We start from the raw sequence: 15,839 nt of genomic DNA, 5'->3' as shown, positions 1-15,839 counted from the left end.
TCAGGATCAACAGGCTGGCAAAGGTACCGCCTCTACAAACAGTGTTCTCAAAGTCCTGTTCCAGGAGCCTGGAGGTTCCTGAGGCCCTTTCAAGGTGTCCATGAGGTCCTCCCTTTTCCAAACTACATATCTGCATAAGGCCAAAGTTTCTTCATATCCTTTGATCAGAACATATGGTTGTCCCTTGATATCTGCAGGAGATTGGTTCCAGGACCCCCAAGGCTACCAAACTCTGGAAATGCTCAAGTCCCTTATGTAAAATAGTGTAGCATTTGCATATAACCTATAGACATCCTCCCATATAAATTTATTTATTTATTTATTTATTTATGGCTGCGTTGGGTCTTCGTTGCTGTGCGTGGGCTTTCTCTAGTTGCGGCGAGCAGGGGCCACTCTTCGTTGTGGTGTGTGGGCTGCTCATTGCGGTGGCTTCTCGTTGCAGAGCACAGGCTCTTGGTACGTGGGCTTCAGTAGTTGTGGCTCACGGGCTCTAGAGCGCAGGCTCAGTAATTGTGGCGCACGGGCTTAGTTGCTCCGCAGCATGTGGGAATCTTCCCGGACCAGGGCTCGAACCCGTGTGCCCTGCATTGGCAGGCGGATTCTTAACCACGGCGCCACCAGTGAAGCCCCCTCCTATATAATTTAAATCATCCCTAGATTACTTATAATACCTAATGCAATGTAAATGCTATGTAAATATTTGTCAGCAAATTCAACTTTTGCTTTTGGGAACTTTATAGAATTTCTCTTCGTGGATATTTTTGATGCGAGGTTTAGCTGAATCCGCAACTGTGGAACAATAGTGGAGGGCTGGCTATGGCAGTTTGCGGACTGCAGAGGCAGAAATGAGAATCCATCTATCTTAAGCCAGAGTAAAGAGACTGATAAAAATGTAAATACCATTCTCACTAAATTTTTTTGTTTTGAAAAATAATTTCTCAAAACAGTATCCATGTTAATAAGTAATTGGCTTGTTTTTATTTTAAGATGAATAAATATTCTAAAAATTTTCAGTTTTACGTACTAACATCTTTGCTGTGTTCGTTTCTCCCCTCTACCCCCTGCCATCTAAGGGTCCTTGTGGGACTATTAAAAAATTTTTTTTTCAGTTTTAATTTCTAATATGGTAACTACTGATAGATAAAATCCAGGTAAAAATCATTGAGGATCCTAAAGAGCCTTTAAGGGTGAAAAAGTGTCCTGAGACCAAAACTGCTGCTTCTCAGGGGGGAAGCTGCAAGGTCCTGTCAGAGGGTGGTCCCAGGAGGAGCAGATGCTGGGACAGCTGCCCGCACACAAGCTTCACGTCCAGGATCATGGCCCTGTCCATGAGCATTTGCATAAGACACACTCACTGTGAGCTCCTTTTTTGTTTACCTTCAGGAATCCTGGAGGATTCTCTGTTTCCTCTTTCTTCTGCTGTGGCACCGCCATGACCCCAGGCCCAGCTTTTGCGTCCGTGGTGCAAGTGCACACCCAGTGGAAGCCACCAGCACCTGATCCCCTGCTCTCACTCTGCTTTAGTTGGCTTGGATGGCAAGAGCCCCTTGGAGGGATGATGATTTCTCGAAGCAGTGACACCCAGTCCCAGTGTGGGACACTGGAAACCTGTAGTTGACACGCAGGTCCTAGAGGAGGGCATGCTGGGCACTGTATGTCCTAGTCCTGGGACCAGGCCCCTGCTCTCTGATGGCTGGAGTGGTGCTGGTGACGTGCCGCAGGGACACCTCCACCTGGGTGAGGGGTGTGAGGGCCAGGCCCTCCCCAGCGCAGGGAGCTGGGCCAGGTGGGCCACACCCCAGCCACTTTCCAAGCATTTTTTTTTTCTTGTTTTTTTTATACACAAATGAGACTTTCCTCTGAGGAATTCTGAACAATGAATTTTCCTCTAGCTCATTACATTAAAGAAAAAAAATAGACTATTAAAGCAGTTTTAGACTCACAGCAAAATGGAGCAGAAGGTACAGAGAATTCACATATGCCCCCTGCCCCCAAGCATGCACAGCATCCCACGTTATCAACCTCCCCACCAGAGCGGTGCATTTGTTAGGATTGATGAGCCTGCATCGACTCACCACTGTCCCCCAGAATCCATAGTCCACATTAGGGCTCACTCCTGGAGGTATTACATTCTATGGATTTGGACAAATATGTAATGAAGTGTTTTCATTATTTTAATATCACACAGAATAGTTTCACTGCCCCCAATATCCTCTGTGCTCTGTTTTTCCGTTCCTCCCTCACCCCAACCTCTTTTATTTCTTATTATCTTCAGTTGTGCCTTTTCCAGAACCTCATATAGTGGGCATCAGGCAGTTTGGAGTCTTTTCAGATTGGCTTCATTCACTTACCAATGCATTTAAGGTTCCTCCATGTGTTTTCATGGCTTGAGAGCTCATTTATTTTTAGTGCTGAATAATATTCCATTGTCTAGACACCACGGTTTATCCATTCACCTGTTAAAGGACATCTTGGTTGTTTCCAAGTTTTGGCCATTATGATTAGAGCTGCCATAAACATCCGTGTGCCAGTTTTTGTGTGAATGTGTTGTGAACTCCTTTTGGATAAATGCCAGGGAGCACAGTTGCTGAATGGTATGGTAAGAGTGTATTTAGTTTTGTAAGATATTGCCAAATTATCTTTCAAACTGGCTGCCCATTTTGCATTCCCACCAGCAATGAATGAGAGTTCCTGCAGCTCCACAGGTCATTATGCTTTTAAATGCCTTAAAAAATTGGTATTTGTTTTTCTCTTTCTGACTTACTTCACTCTGTATGACAGACTCTAGGTCCATCCACTTCACTATAAATAACTCAATTTCATTTCTTTTTATGGCTGAGTAATATTCCATTGTATATATATGCCACATCTTCTTTATCCATTCATCTGTTGGTGGACACTTAGGTTGCTTCCATGTCCTGGCTATTGTAAATAGAGCTGCAATGAACATTTTGGTACATGAATCTTTTTGAATTTTGGTTTTCTCAGGGTATATGCCCAGTAGTGGGATTGCTGGGTCATATGATAGTTCTATTTTTAGTTTTTTAAGGAACCTCCATACTGTTCTCCATAGTGGCTGTATCAATTTACATTCCCACCAACAGTGCAAGAGGGTTCCCTTTTCCCTTTTGATCAGGTTGTTTGTTTTTTGATATTGAGCCACATGAGCTGTTTGTAAATTTTGGAGATTAATTCCTTGTCGGTCACAATATTTGCAAATATTTTCTCCCATTCTGTGGTTGTCTGTTCATTTTGTTTATGGTTTCCTTTGCTCTGCAAATGCTTTTGAGTTTAATTAGATCCCATTTGTTTATTTTTGTTTTTATTTTCATATTTTTCAAAGGCTATCTTATTTTAGTTTTTAAAAGATATTTATTTATTTATTATTTTTGACTGAGTTGAGTCTTAGTTGTCGCATGCGGGATCTTTCGTTGCAGTGTGTGGGCTCTTTGTTGTGGCATGTGGGCTTCTCTCTAGTTGTGGCACATGGGCTCCAGAGTGTGTGGGCTCTGTAGTTGTGGTGCATGGGTTCCACAGGGTGTGGCTTCTGTAGCTGTGGCACGTGGGCTTAGTTGCAGCATGGCATGTGGAATCTTACTTCCCCAACCAGGGATCGAAACAATGTCCCCTGCATTGGAAGGCAGATTCTTAACCACTGGACCACCAGGGAGTTCCCTGTTTTTCTTTTCTTTTTTTTTTAAGCTTTCATTTTATTTATTTTTTTATACAGCAGGTTCTTATTAGTCATCAGTTTTATACACATCAGTGTATACATGTCAATCCCAATTGCCCAATTCATCCCACCACCACGCCCACACCCCCCACCGCTTTCCCCCTTTGGTGTCTATATGTTTGTTCTCTACATTTGTGTCTCAATTTCTGCCCTGCAAACTGGTTCATCAACCTTCATTTTTCTAGGTTCCACATATGTGTGTTAATATACAATATTTGTTTTTCTCTTTCTGACTTACTTCACTCTGTATGACAGTCTCTAGATCCATCCACGTCTCAACAAATGACACAGTTTCGTTCCTTTTTATGGCTGAGTAATATTCCACTGTATATACGTGCCACATCTTCTTTATCCATTCATCTGTCGATAGGCATTTAGGTTGCTTCCATGACCTGGCTATTGTAAATAGTGCTGCAATGAACATTGGGGTGCATGTGTCTTTTTGAAGTATGGATTTCTCTGGGTATATGCCCAGTACTGGGATTGCTGGGTCATATGGTAATTCTATTTTAAGGTTTTTTTTTTTTTTTTTTAGTTCTTTAAGGAACCTCCATACTGTTCTCCATAGTGGCTGTATCAATTTACATTCCCATCAACAGTGCAAGAGTGTTCCCTTTTCTCCACACCCTCTCCAGCATTTGTTGTTTGTAGATTTTCTGATGATGCCCATTTTAACTGGTGTGAGGTGATACCTCATTTTAATTTTGATTTGCATTTCTCTAATAATTAGTGATGTTGAGCAGCTTTTCGTGTGCTTCTTGGCCATCCGTATGTCTTCTTTGAAGAAATGTCTATTTAGGTCTTCTGCCCATTTTTGGATTGGGTTGTTTGTTTTTTTAATATTGAGCTGCATGAGCTGTTTATATATTTTGGAGATTAATCCTTTGTCCATTGATTCGTTTGCAAGTATTTTCTCCCATTCTGAAGGTTGTCTTTTTGTCTTGTTTATGGTTTCCTTTGCTGCACAAAAGCTTTTAAGTTTCATTAGGTCCCATTTGTTTATTTTTGTTTCTATTTCCATTACACTAGGATGTGGATAAAAAATGCTCTTGTTGTGATTTATGTCAAAGAATGTTCTTCCTATGTTTTCCTCTAAGAGTTTTATAGTGTCCGGTCTTACATTTAGGTCTCTAATCCATTTTGAGTTTATTTTTGTGTATGGTGTTAGGGAGTGTTCTAAATTCATTCATTTACATGTAGCTGTCCAGTTTTCCCCTCACCATTTATTGAAGAGTCTTTTCTCCATTGTGTAGTCTTGCCTCATTGTCGTAGATTAATTGACCATAGGTGTGTGTGTTTATTTCTGGGCTTTCTATCCTTTTCCATTGATCTATATTTCTGGTTTTGTGCTAATACTGTACTGTTTTGATGACTGTACCTTTATTGTATAGTCTGAAGTCAGAGAACCTGATTCCTCCAGCTCCGTTTTTCTTTCTCAAGATTACTTTGGCTATTTCGGGTCTTTTGTGTCTCCATACAAATTTAAAAAGTTTGTGTTCCAGTTTTGGGGAAAATGCCATTGGTAATTTGATAGGGATTGAACTGAATCTGTAGATTGTTTTGGGTAGTATAGTCATTTTCACAATGTTGATTCTTCCAATCCAGGAACCTGGTATACCTTTCCATCTGTTTGTGTCATCTTCGATTTTTTTCATCAGTGTCTTATAGTTTTTGGAGTACAGGTCTTTTGTCTCCTTAGGTAGGTATATTCCTAGGTATTTTATTCATTTTGATTCTGTGCTAAATGGGATTGTTTCTTTAATTTTTCTTTATGATCTTTCATTGTTAGTGTATAGAAATGCAACAGATTCCTGTGTATTTATTTTGTATCCTGCAACTACCAGATTCATTGATGAGCTCTAGTAGTTTTCTGATAGCATCCTTAGGATTTTCTATGTACAGTATCATGTCATCTGCAAACAGTGACTGTTTCACTTCTTCTTTTCCACTTTGGATTCCCATTATTTCTTTTTCTTCTCTGATTGTCTTGGGTAAGACGTCCAAAGCTATGTTGAATAAAAGTGGCGAGAGTGGACATGTTCCTGACCTTAGAGGAAATGCTTTCAGGTTTTCACTATTGAGTATGATGTTAGCTGTAAGTTTGTCATATATAGCCTTTATTATGTTGAGGTATTTTCCCTCTATGCCCACTTTCTTGAGAGATTTTATCATAAATGGGTGTTGAGTTTTGTCAAAAGCTTTTTGTGTAGCTATTGAGATGATCATATGGTTTTTATTCTTCAGTTTGTTAATGTGGTGTATCATGCTGATTGATTTCCGGATATTGAAAAATCCTTGCATCCTGGGACAATCTCACTTGATGATGGTGTATAATCCCTTTAACGTATTGTTGCTTTCAGTTTGGTAGTATTTTTTTGAGGATTTTTGCGTCTATGTTCATCAGTGATATTGGTCTGTAATTTTCTTTCTTTGTGGTATCTTTGGTTTTGGTATCAGGGTGATGGTGGCCTAATAGAATGAGTTTGGGAGTGTTCCTTCCTCTGCAGTTTTTTGGAATAGTTTCAGAAAGGTAGGTGTTAACTATTCTCTGAATGTTTGGTAGAATTCACCTGTGAAGCCATCTGGTCCTGGACTTTTGTTTGTTGCAAGTTTTAAAATCACAGATTCAATTTCAGTACTTGTGATTGGTCTGTTCATATTTTCTATTTCATCCTAGTTCAGTCTTGGGAGATTGTATCTTTCTAAGAATTTGTCCACTTCTTCTAGGTTGTCTATTTTATTGGCATATAGTTGTTTGTAGTAGTCTCTTATGATGCTTTGTATCTCTGTGGTGTCTGTTCTAACTTCTGTTTCATTTCTAATTTTATTGGTTTGAACCCTCTCCCTCTTTATCTTTTTTTTTTTTTTTTTTTTTTTTTTTGCGGTATGCGGGCCTCTCACTGTTGTGGCCTCTCCTGTTGTGGAGCACAGGCTCCGGACGCGCAGGCTCAGCAGCCATGGCTCATGGGCCTAGCCGCTCCACGGCATGTGGGATCTTCCCAGACCAGGGCACAAACCCGTGTCCCCTGCATCGGCAGGCGGACTCTCAGCCACTGCGCCACCAGGGAAGCCCTCCCTCTTTATCTTGATGAGGGTTCTAAAGGTTTATCAATTTTGTTTATCTTTTCAAAGATCCAGATTTTAGTTTCATTTAGTTTCATTGATCTTTTCTGTTGTTTTCTTCATCTCTATTTCATTTATTTCTGTTCTGATTTTATGATTTCTTTCCTTCTACTAACTTTGGGTTTTGTTTGTTCTTCTTTCTCCAGTTGCTTCAGGTGTAAGTTTAGCTTGTTTATTTGAGATTTTTCTTGTTTCCTGAGGTAAGAGTGTATTACTATAAGCTTCCTGCTTAGAACTGCTTTTGCTGCATCCCATAGGTTTTGGGTCATCGTGTTTTCATTTTCATTTGTCTCTAGGTATTTTTTTATTTCCTCTTTTATTTCTTCAGTGATCCATTGGTTGTTTAATAGCATATTGTTTGGCCTCCACATGTTTTTGTTTTTTACTGTTTTTTTTTCTTGTAGTTGATTTCTAATCTCATAGCACTGTGGTCGGAAAAGATGCTTGATATGATTTCAATTTTCTTAAGTTTACTGAGGCTCGCTTTGTGGCCCAGCATGTGATCAATCCTTGAGAAAATTCCATGTGCACTTGAGAAGAATGTGTATTCTGCTCTTTGTGATGGAATGCTCTATAAATATCAATTAAGTCCATCTGGTATAATGTCATTTAAGGCCTGTGTTTCCTTATTGATTTTCTGTCTGGATGATATATCCGTTGATGAAGGTGGGGTGTTAAAGTCGTCCACTATTATTGTGTTACTGTTGATTTCTCCTTTTATGGCTGTTAGTATTTGCCTTGTATATTGAGGTGCTCCTATGTTGGGTGCATATATATTTACAATTGTTATATCTTCTTCTTGGATTGATCCCTTGATCGTTATATAGTGTCCTTCTTTCTCTCTTGTAACAGTCCTTATTTTAAGTCTATTTTGTCTGATATGAGTATTGCTACTCAAGATTTCTTTTGATTTCCATTTACATGGAATACATTTTTCCATCCCCCACTTTCAGTCTGTATGTGTCCCCAGGTCTGAAGTAGGACTCTTGTAGACAGCATATATATGGGCCTTGTTTTTGTATCCATTCAGCCAGTCTATGTCTTTTGGCTGGAGTATTTCTTCCATTTATGTTTAAGGTAATTATTGATATGTATGTTCTTATCGCCATTTTGTTAATTATTTTGGATTTGTTTTTGTAGATGTTTTTACTTCCCTTCCTCTTTTTTTTCTTTCTTTCTTTTTTTTTTTTTTTTTTTGCGGTACGCAGGCCTCTCACTGCTGTGGCCTCTCCCATTGCGGAGCACAGGCTCCGGACAGCAGGCTCAGTGGCCATGGCTTACAGGCCTAGCCGCTCTGCAGCATGTGGGATCTTCCCAGACCGGGGCACAAACCCGTGCGTGTCCCCTGCATCGGCAGGCGGACTCTCAACCACTGCGCCACCAGGGAAGCCCCTTCCCTTCCTCTTTTGTTGTCTTCTCTTGTGGTTTGATGACTAACTTTAGTGTTGTGTTTGGATTCCTTTTTCTTTTGTGTGTGTGTTTCTAATATAGATTTTCAGTTTGTGGTTACCATGAGGTTTTTTTTTTTTTTTTTTTTTTTGCGATACGCGGGCCTCTCACTGTTGTGGCCTCTCCCGTTGAGGAGCAACAGGCTCCGGATGCGCAGGATCAGCGTCCGTGGCTCACGGGCCTAGCTGCTCCATGGCATGTGGGATCTTCCTGGACCGGGACACGAACCCATATCCGCTGCATCGACAGGCGGACTCTCAACCACTGCGCCACCAGGTAAGCCCCACCATGAGGTTTTGATATATCAGTCTATATATATGCAAGATTGTTTTAAGTTACTGGTCTTTTAATTTCAAATGCATTTCCAATATCCTGAATTTGTGCTCTCCTCTTCTCACAATTGCTGGTTTTGATATCATATTTTTTGGGGGATGATTTCCTACCTTTACTATATGTTTGCCTTTACTGGTGAGATTTTCCATTCATAATTTTGTTTCTAGGTGTGGCCTTTTCTTTTCTGCCCGGATAAGTTCCTTTAGCATTTGTTGTAAAGCTGGTCTTGTGATGCTGAATTCTCTTAGCTGTTCTTGTCTGTAAATCTTTTCATTTCTCCGTCAAATCTGAATGAGGGCCTTGCTGTGTAGAGTATTCTTGGGTGTAGGTTCTTCCCTTTCAACACTTTAAATATATTGTGACACTCCCTTCTTGCCTTCACAGTTTCTGCTGAAAAATCAGCTGACAACCTTATGGGGATTCCCTTGTACATTATTTGTTGCTTATCCCTCATTGCTTTAATATTTTTTCTTTGTCTTTAATTTTTGTCAGTTTGATTACTATGTGTCTCAGCATGTTCCTCCTTGGGTTTATCCTGCCTGGGACTCTCTACGCTTCTTGGACTTAGGTGACTGTTTTCTTTCCAATGTTAGGGAAGTTTTCAGCTATTATCTCTTCAAATATTTTCTCCAGCCCTTTCTATTTCTCTTCTCCTTCTGGGACCCTATAATGAAAATGTTGGTGTGTTTAATGTTGTCTCCAAGTCTCTTAGTCTGTCCTCATTTATTTTCATTCTTTTTTTTCTTTATTGTGTTCTGTGGCAGTGATTTCCACCATTCTGTCTTCCAGGTTACTTATCCATTCTTCTGCCTCAGTTATTCTGCTATTGATTTCTTCTAGTGTATTTTTCATTTAAGTTATTGTATTGTTCATCTCTGTTTGTTCTTTAGTTTTTCTAGGTCTTTGTTAAACATTTCTTGTATCTTCTTGATCTGTGCCTCCATTCTTTTTCCAAGATTTTGGATCATCTTTACTGTCATTATTCTGAATTCCTTTTTCGGTTATTAAAAACCCAAAAAGTTATTATTATTATATATATTATATAAAGTTATTATTATTATTATTTGGGTTCTCTTAGTTATTCTTCTGGGTTTTTTTCTTGTCCTTCATCTGAAACATATTCTTCCACTGTCCCATTTTGTCTAAATTTCTGTGATTATGTTTTCTGTTCTGCAGGCTACAGGGTTGTAGTTCCTCTTGCTTTTGGTGTCTGCCCACTGGTGGGTGATGCTGGTCTAAGAGGCTTGTGCAGGCATCCTGATGGGAGGGAATGGTGCCTGCCCACTGGTGGGTGGAGCTGGGTCTCGTCCTTCTGGTGGGCAGGGCTGTGTCAGGGGTTTGTTTATCAGGCAGCTATTTATTCAAGAGGACTTTAAGCAGCCTGTCTGATGGGTGGGGCTGTGTTCCCACCCTGTTGGTTATTTGGTCTGAGGCATCCCAGCACTGGAGCCTACAAGCTGTTGGGTTGGGCCAGGTCTTGGTGAGAAAATGGTGGCCTCCAAGAGGGCTCATACCAATGAGTACTCACCAGAACTGCCACTGCCAGTGTCCTTGTCCCTGCAGCAAGCCACAGCGGCCCCCCGCCTCTGCAGGACACCCTCCAATATTAGCAGGTAAGTCTGGCCCAGTCTCTTATGATGTCACTGATTTTTTCCCCTGGGTCCTGGTGTACACAAGACCCTGTGTGCACCCTCCAGGAGTGGAGTTTCTGTTTCCTCCAGTCCTGTGGAATTCCTGTGATCAGAATCCCCTGGCCTTCAAAGCCAGATACTCTGGGCTTCCTCCTCCTATTGCCAGACCTCCAGGCTGGTGAATCTCACATGGGGCTTAGAACTTTTACTCCTATGGGAGAAAGTCTGTGGTATAATTGTTTTCCAGTTTGGGGGTTTCCCACTTGGCATGTATGGGATTTGATTTGATTGCAATTGCACTCCTCCTGCCATCTCATTGTGGCTTCTGTATCTTTGGATGTAGGGTATTTTTTGGGTAGGTTCCAGTGTGTGTGTGTGTGTGTGTGTGTGTTTTGATCATTGGCTGTTCAGTAGTTAGTTGTGATTTAGGCATTTCTGTGCGAAGGGGGTGAATTCATGTCCTTCCACTCTGCTGTCTTGTCTCATCCCCACTGAATGCCTTTAAACTACAGAATTTAATCCAGAATTCCTCCCATTGCTTGCATGAAGCCTTGCCCGTTCAGTTCCTCTATCCTTGGCCAGAGAGCAGTCTGTGGCAATTGAAGACACGGCTATAATGTTTTTTGACATTCCTCGCATCAAGAACTGGGGGCTGTGTCCTTCCCCTTGGACCTGGCCTCTGTGACTGCTTGCTTAATGGGATATGGCAGAAGTGACACCTGCCAGCCTCATGGACCTGTTGGCTTCCACTTCCTGACTCTTCGCACCTGTCCCCCATGCTGTGAGGCAGTCCAAGTGTCAAGGCACAGGCCATGTGGCAAGGCCAGCGGACCCACCCCAGAGGTAAGCTAGCACACCTCCAGATGTTTCCAGCCCCAGACTCAAGTTACTTCATGCCTTTGTGCCACCCTGACTATCTAGGGACACAGAGGAGCTGTTTCCACTGTGCCTTTTTGAATTCCATACCCAAAGAATCTGGGAGCATGATAAATGGTTGCTATTTTTGTTACTAAACTTGGGGTGGTTTGTTACAGCAGTAGATAAAGACCCGTGTGAGTCTGCATTTGAGTTTTCCTCTTTCTGGTTTCACTCTCTGATCTGGGCCATGAGGCAGAAGGAAGCTGCTCTGGCTTTCTGCCCCAGCGTCCTCTCTTTTCCCATATCTATTAAGGGTCAGTGCAGAGGCTTGGCTGAGCTGACCACCTATGGGCACCAGTGGGTGAGCAGGACACATGGGCTGCGCAGTCAGAGCAGGCAAAGTCTGGGGACCACAGAAGCCTGGAGAGCGAGTGGTTACAGGGATCCTTGGGGGTGGGTGGGGTTCATAAAGGGAAGCTGCAGGCAGGTTTCCACGGAAGAGGTGGCTGGAGGACTGGGAAGGGGGTCACTCTGAGTCACACCTACCAATTGAGAATCAGAGGCCAGGGACACCTTCACGGGATCACCCACAAACATAAAATATGCATATACACACATTCACACAAAACCCACCACTACATATAATGTAAGAAAAGAGATTTTATTACGGATATGCTGGAATTTATACATTAAGTACAGTTGACCCTTGACCAATGTGGGGGTTAGGGATGCCCACCCTCTGCACAATTGAAAATCCACGTGTAAATCGACCCATGCAGTTCAAACCCATATGGTCCCAGGGTCAACATGTACTTCAGAATAGTCACCCTGGCCTTTATGTCTGATTCCAGTGATGCTGCTCTTTGCTGAGAACACTTAGAGAACTCCTATTTTGGAATTTCCTTCAGAAACTTCCTGAGCCATCCAAGAAAATATGACTCTATGGTGATATCTTGGTCAGATTACCACGTCATTCCCAAGACTGCCCCCGATCACTTCTGACTGGAGAAATCCCGTCCCCATTCATGGGGTGGCAGAGCCACCTGAATGACACCACAGGCTTCTGGTGTTGCTGCTGTAGCCAATCCTTGTTCTCAGCTGCCAAGAAGGGAACCCCCACCCGGACCTGGCTTCAACAACCAGGAGGGAGGGTTGGCAGTGACTCAGAAGCCCAGAGATGGAGAGCTCATGGTTTGGTCCAGTGTGGTGCTTGGTCACGGAGACTCTGCCCTGCTCTGAGGGGGCTGCACTGCCATGTGGGTTTGGACATGGCAAATGCCAATTCCTGGCAGGGTTGAGATCTCCTCCACAATTTAGGCCATGCAAGCCCACCCCTGGAGCAGGAATAGGGTTGATTCACCTGCAAATATTTAGCAACTACACAAGAGACATGGGCTAGGCTTGGGGTCTGCACATGGATGCTAGGGACATGGGCAGTGGGCACAGAGAGCCATGCAGTGGCCACAGTTGTCCTGCTGGTGCTTCATGATCCTCCTTCAGACAGATTGGCCCTCACAGTAAGGCTCCCAATGTGTGGAGGCCATTCTGTAAGGGCAGAGCAGACGGGAACCTTCTGTCTGTCCCAGATGCCTGCATATTCATGCCCTGGGGCCCCCTTGCCACTTTCTGCCTTGTGGAGGAAGACTTGAGGTGCTGGAGGAAGACTTGGCTATGGTTGAGTGCAGATGTGCTGACATTCCTGGGGTGGCCACAGGCTGTGTGTGGCCCCCATTCCATGTGTTTGGGGTCACTGCTGTGTCCACACTGGCTGCCTGTGGCAATCTGAATAGAGACGTCTACAAACATGGCACTGGGCCTCCTCTTGGAGAGGCTGGGCTTTCCTGCCAGCGTGCCAGCAGTGGTACTGTACTGCGACAGTGCCCACCGTGCCCTGGGGGACCCAGAGACCCTGCATCCTTGGTCCTTGCTCCTGGGCAGCCCCCTGCCTTGTACAACATGCTCGTTTTAAGTCTGTGCCTCCAAACACCTAGTGCAGGTGGGCTGCATGAATAAATGGTTCTCCCAGAGAGGCTTGGAGAGGAACCTCTCATAAGGACACCCTTTTGGGTTCTGCCTGTTCCACTGTTGATGAGCCAAGAACCTTGGACTTCCTGCCAATATCAGGGCAGTGCCCAGTAGGCTAAGCTCCAGTGGGGCTGCCCAGTCCACTGCAGGCCTGTGTGTCTGTGTCTGTGTAGTTAATGTGTCTGTGCATATGTCTGTGTGTTGGAGTGTGTGTAGTTATGTGTCTCTCTGTGTGCCTGTTTATATTTCTGTGTGTTTCTGCATCTGTGTGTGTGTAGTGTCTGTGGTGTGTGTGTGTCTGTGTATAGTTTACCTGTCGCTGTGTCTGTTTGTATTTCCTTGTGTGTTTATGTGTCTGTGTGTGTGTCCATATGTGCATCTGTATGTGTTTGTGTGGTTTATGTGGCAGTGTGTGTGTCCATATGTGCATCTGTATATGGGTGCATCTGTGTGTTGTTTATGTGTGAGTGTGTGTGTCTGTGTGTTGTATGAGACAGTGCTTTCCACAAGCGTAACCTTGGCCGCAGCCCTAGGCTGGAGGCGGGAAAGGGCATGAAAAAATAAGAGGAACGCTGGTCAGGTTGATTAGCTCTAGCAGAGAACCCTTAAAACGCAGAACAGAAAAAAGTAGGCAGAATATTCACTCATTTTGCATTTTCCCAATTCCTGTTCACAGGGAAAAACCCGTTACAAGTATCAATACTTGGCTACCTTCTACAAGTAGAGCTTGACAAGGGCACAGGGAGTGCAGGTTGCACCCGCAGTTCAGAGAGGGCTCTGGCCTCTGGCCAGGAGCCTCCTGTCTTCATTTCCTGACTGTCTCCTGCAGCTGCTGGGGTGAGGGAGCAGGGGCGGGAGCGGGGACTTCGCGGGGGGGGGGCGGGGGTTGCCTGTCTTGATGTCTGTGGGCGTGGCCAGCCGGGCAGGAGGACTGCGGAGCGGGCTGGGAGCGCCTGACTCCTGGGACTGCCTCCGTCACCGTTCAGAGCTCTCACCTTGGACCGTCAACTCACTCCTGGAGGAAGATCAAGTCTTCAGGTTAGTTGGGAGAGAGGAGGTGAGGGGCTAACCTGTTCCAGGGAACGGGCGAGGTTCTCATAAGCCTGTGCTGAGCTGTTGCTTTAAGCAGCAAGGAGAGCTCCTCTAAGGGAAAATGCGCGAAGTTGAAGGCTGAGTAGCTGGTGTGAGAACACAGGCTCACCGCCACGCCAGGCATTTCCTGGGTTTAATAGCTCACTGGGAGACAAGTTCCCAGGACAAAGGGCGCCCGAGCCCGGGTGGGCCATGGGGATAAGGGGGAGGAGAATTTGGAAGTGTTCAGGCAGCAAATGTTCTGCCTGAACTGCTGGGTGGCATCTGCTCCCACTGCTGGCTTAACCCACGTGAGCGCTAGTCAGGCGTTCCTGTGGAATGGAATGTGCCAGGGTGAAAACATCGAATACCTCCGAGCTGCTTCTCTGCGCCCTGGCCACACACAGTGGAGTAAATGGATTTAATGTCGCCAGTTCTTTCCGAGGACACGGATATTACGCACAGGCATCCCTGGGTGTGGATGTGTTTGGGTGTGCACAGCCAGGCCTGGGCCAGGGTGTCAGGGCAGGTGTCTGGGGCTCCCACCACACTGGCCCTGCTGAGCACTGATTTAAGGTATGTGACAATTCTACAAGGTGCAGTGATTCTGAGAAGAGCCAACAGGAGGCTGTGAGCAGGGTAGGCTGTTTCTATAGCCTAAATACAAGGCAGTCCCCTGTAACCTACATCATCTAGGAAATGCCATCCCCGGGGTTTGCTTGTCAGAGGTGGGCATGAGGTCTGCTGTCCAGGCCCCTGGTGCAAGGCTTGCCAGGGCTTGGAGGGCCTGGGAGCTTGAATGCACCTGGGGATACCTACTCGCACTTATTATAATTGCTAATAAGGATGAAATCTCATTAGAAACGACAGAAGTGAAACCTCTAGGTAAACCGTAAAGGATTGCACGAAAACTGCTTCTAATTGCAAATTCAGCTTACAAACCCTTGAATGCAGTTGTTCAAATCAGGTGTAATGTGGGGGTGGTTTAGGAACATAAGTTCCTAAAGTTTTACTGCACTGATGAAAAGCAAATGCTGATACTATTCTCGTTCTTTGAGAAGACATGACACCCTTGGGGTTAGCTGAGGTCTGAGATCATCAGGAATCATGGGGGAGGGGGAGATCCTAGCTGCTCCTGGAGCCTCAGCAGCCTAGATGCCTGAGAAAGGTTTTAAGCCTGAGTCCAGGGCATCACGTGTGTTTTGGAGAGATCGCTGTGGTTAAGTGGTGGGGGACAGCTGGGGGGCTCTAGAAAGCCACCGCTGAGTCCTGCCAGCTGAGAGGTGGCTGCGCAGTCAGGTCAGGGGGACACTGCCTAGGTGAGGGGTCTGCAGGGTCAGAGGGAGTCGTCAGAGGCGCTCCTGGTTTGTGATATGTGCACCCGAATGGTCGCAGGGCCCCGGGGGAAGGGCCAGGCCTCAGGACTTCAATGGGGGTGTTTGGGCACCTTGGAGACATCGGGGTAGACAAAAAGGCAGCTGGACACAGCGGTCCGGGCTGCAGAGGGGAACTGGGGAGTCACCCGTCCGCCGGTGAGAACCTCACTTGCTGGTTGGATTTTACAGAGGTTTGATTCCGGATTTTGCCGCGGGGTGCGCGGAGGCGCTTGCCTGCTC

The sequence above is a fragment of the Mesoplodon bidens genome (assembly GCF_964165515.1).
Source record: "Mesoplodon bidens genome assembly, chromosome: 8".
NCBI lineage: Eukaryota > Metazoa > Chordata > Mammalia > Artiodactyla > Ziphiidae > Mesoplodon > Mesoplodon bidens.
This window is presented reverse-complemented; position numbering follows the sequence as displayed.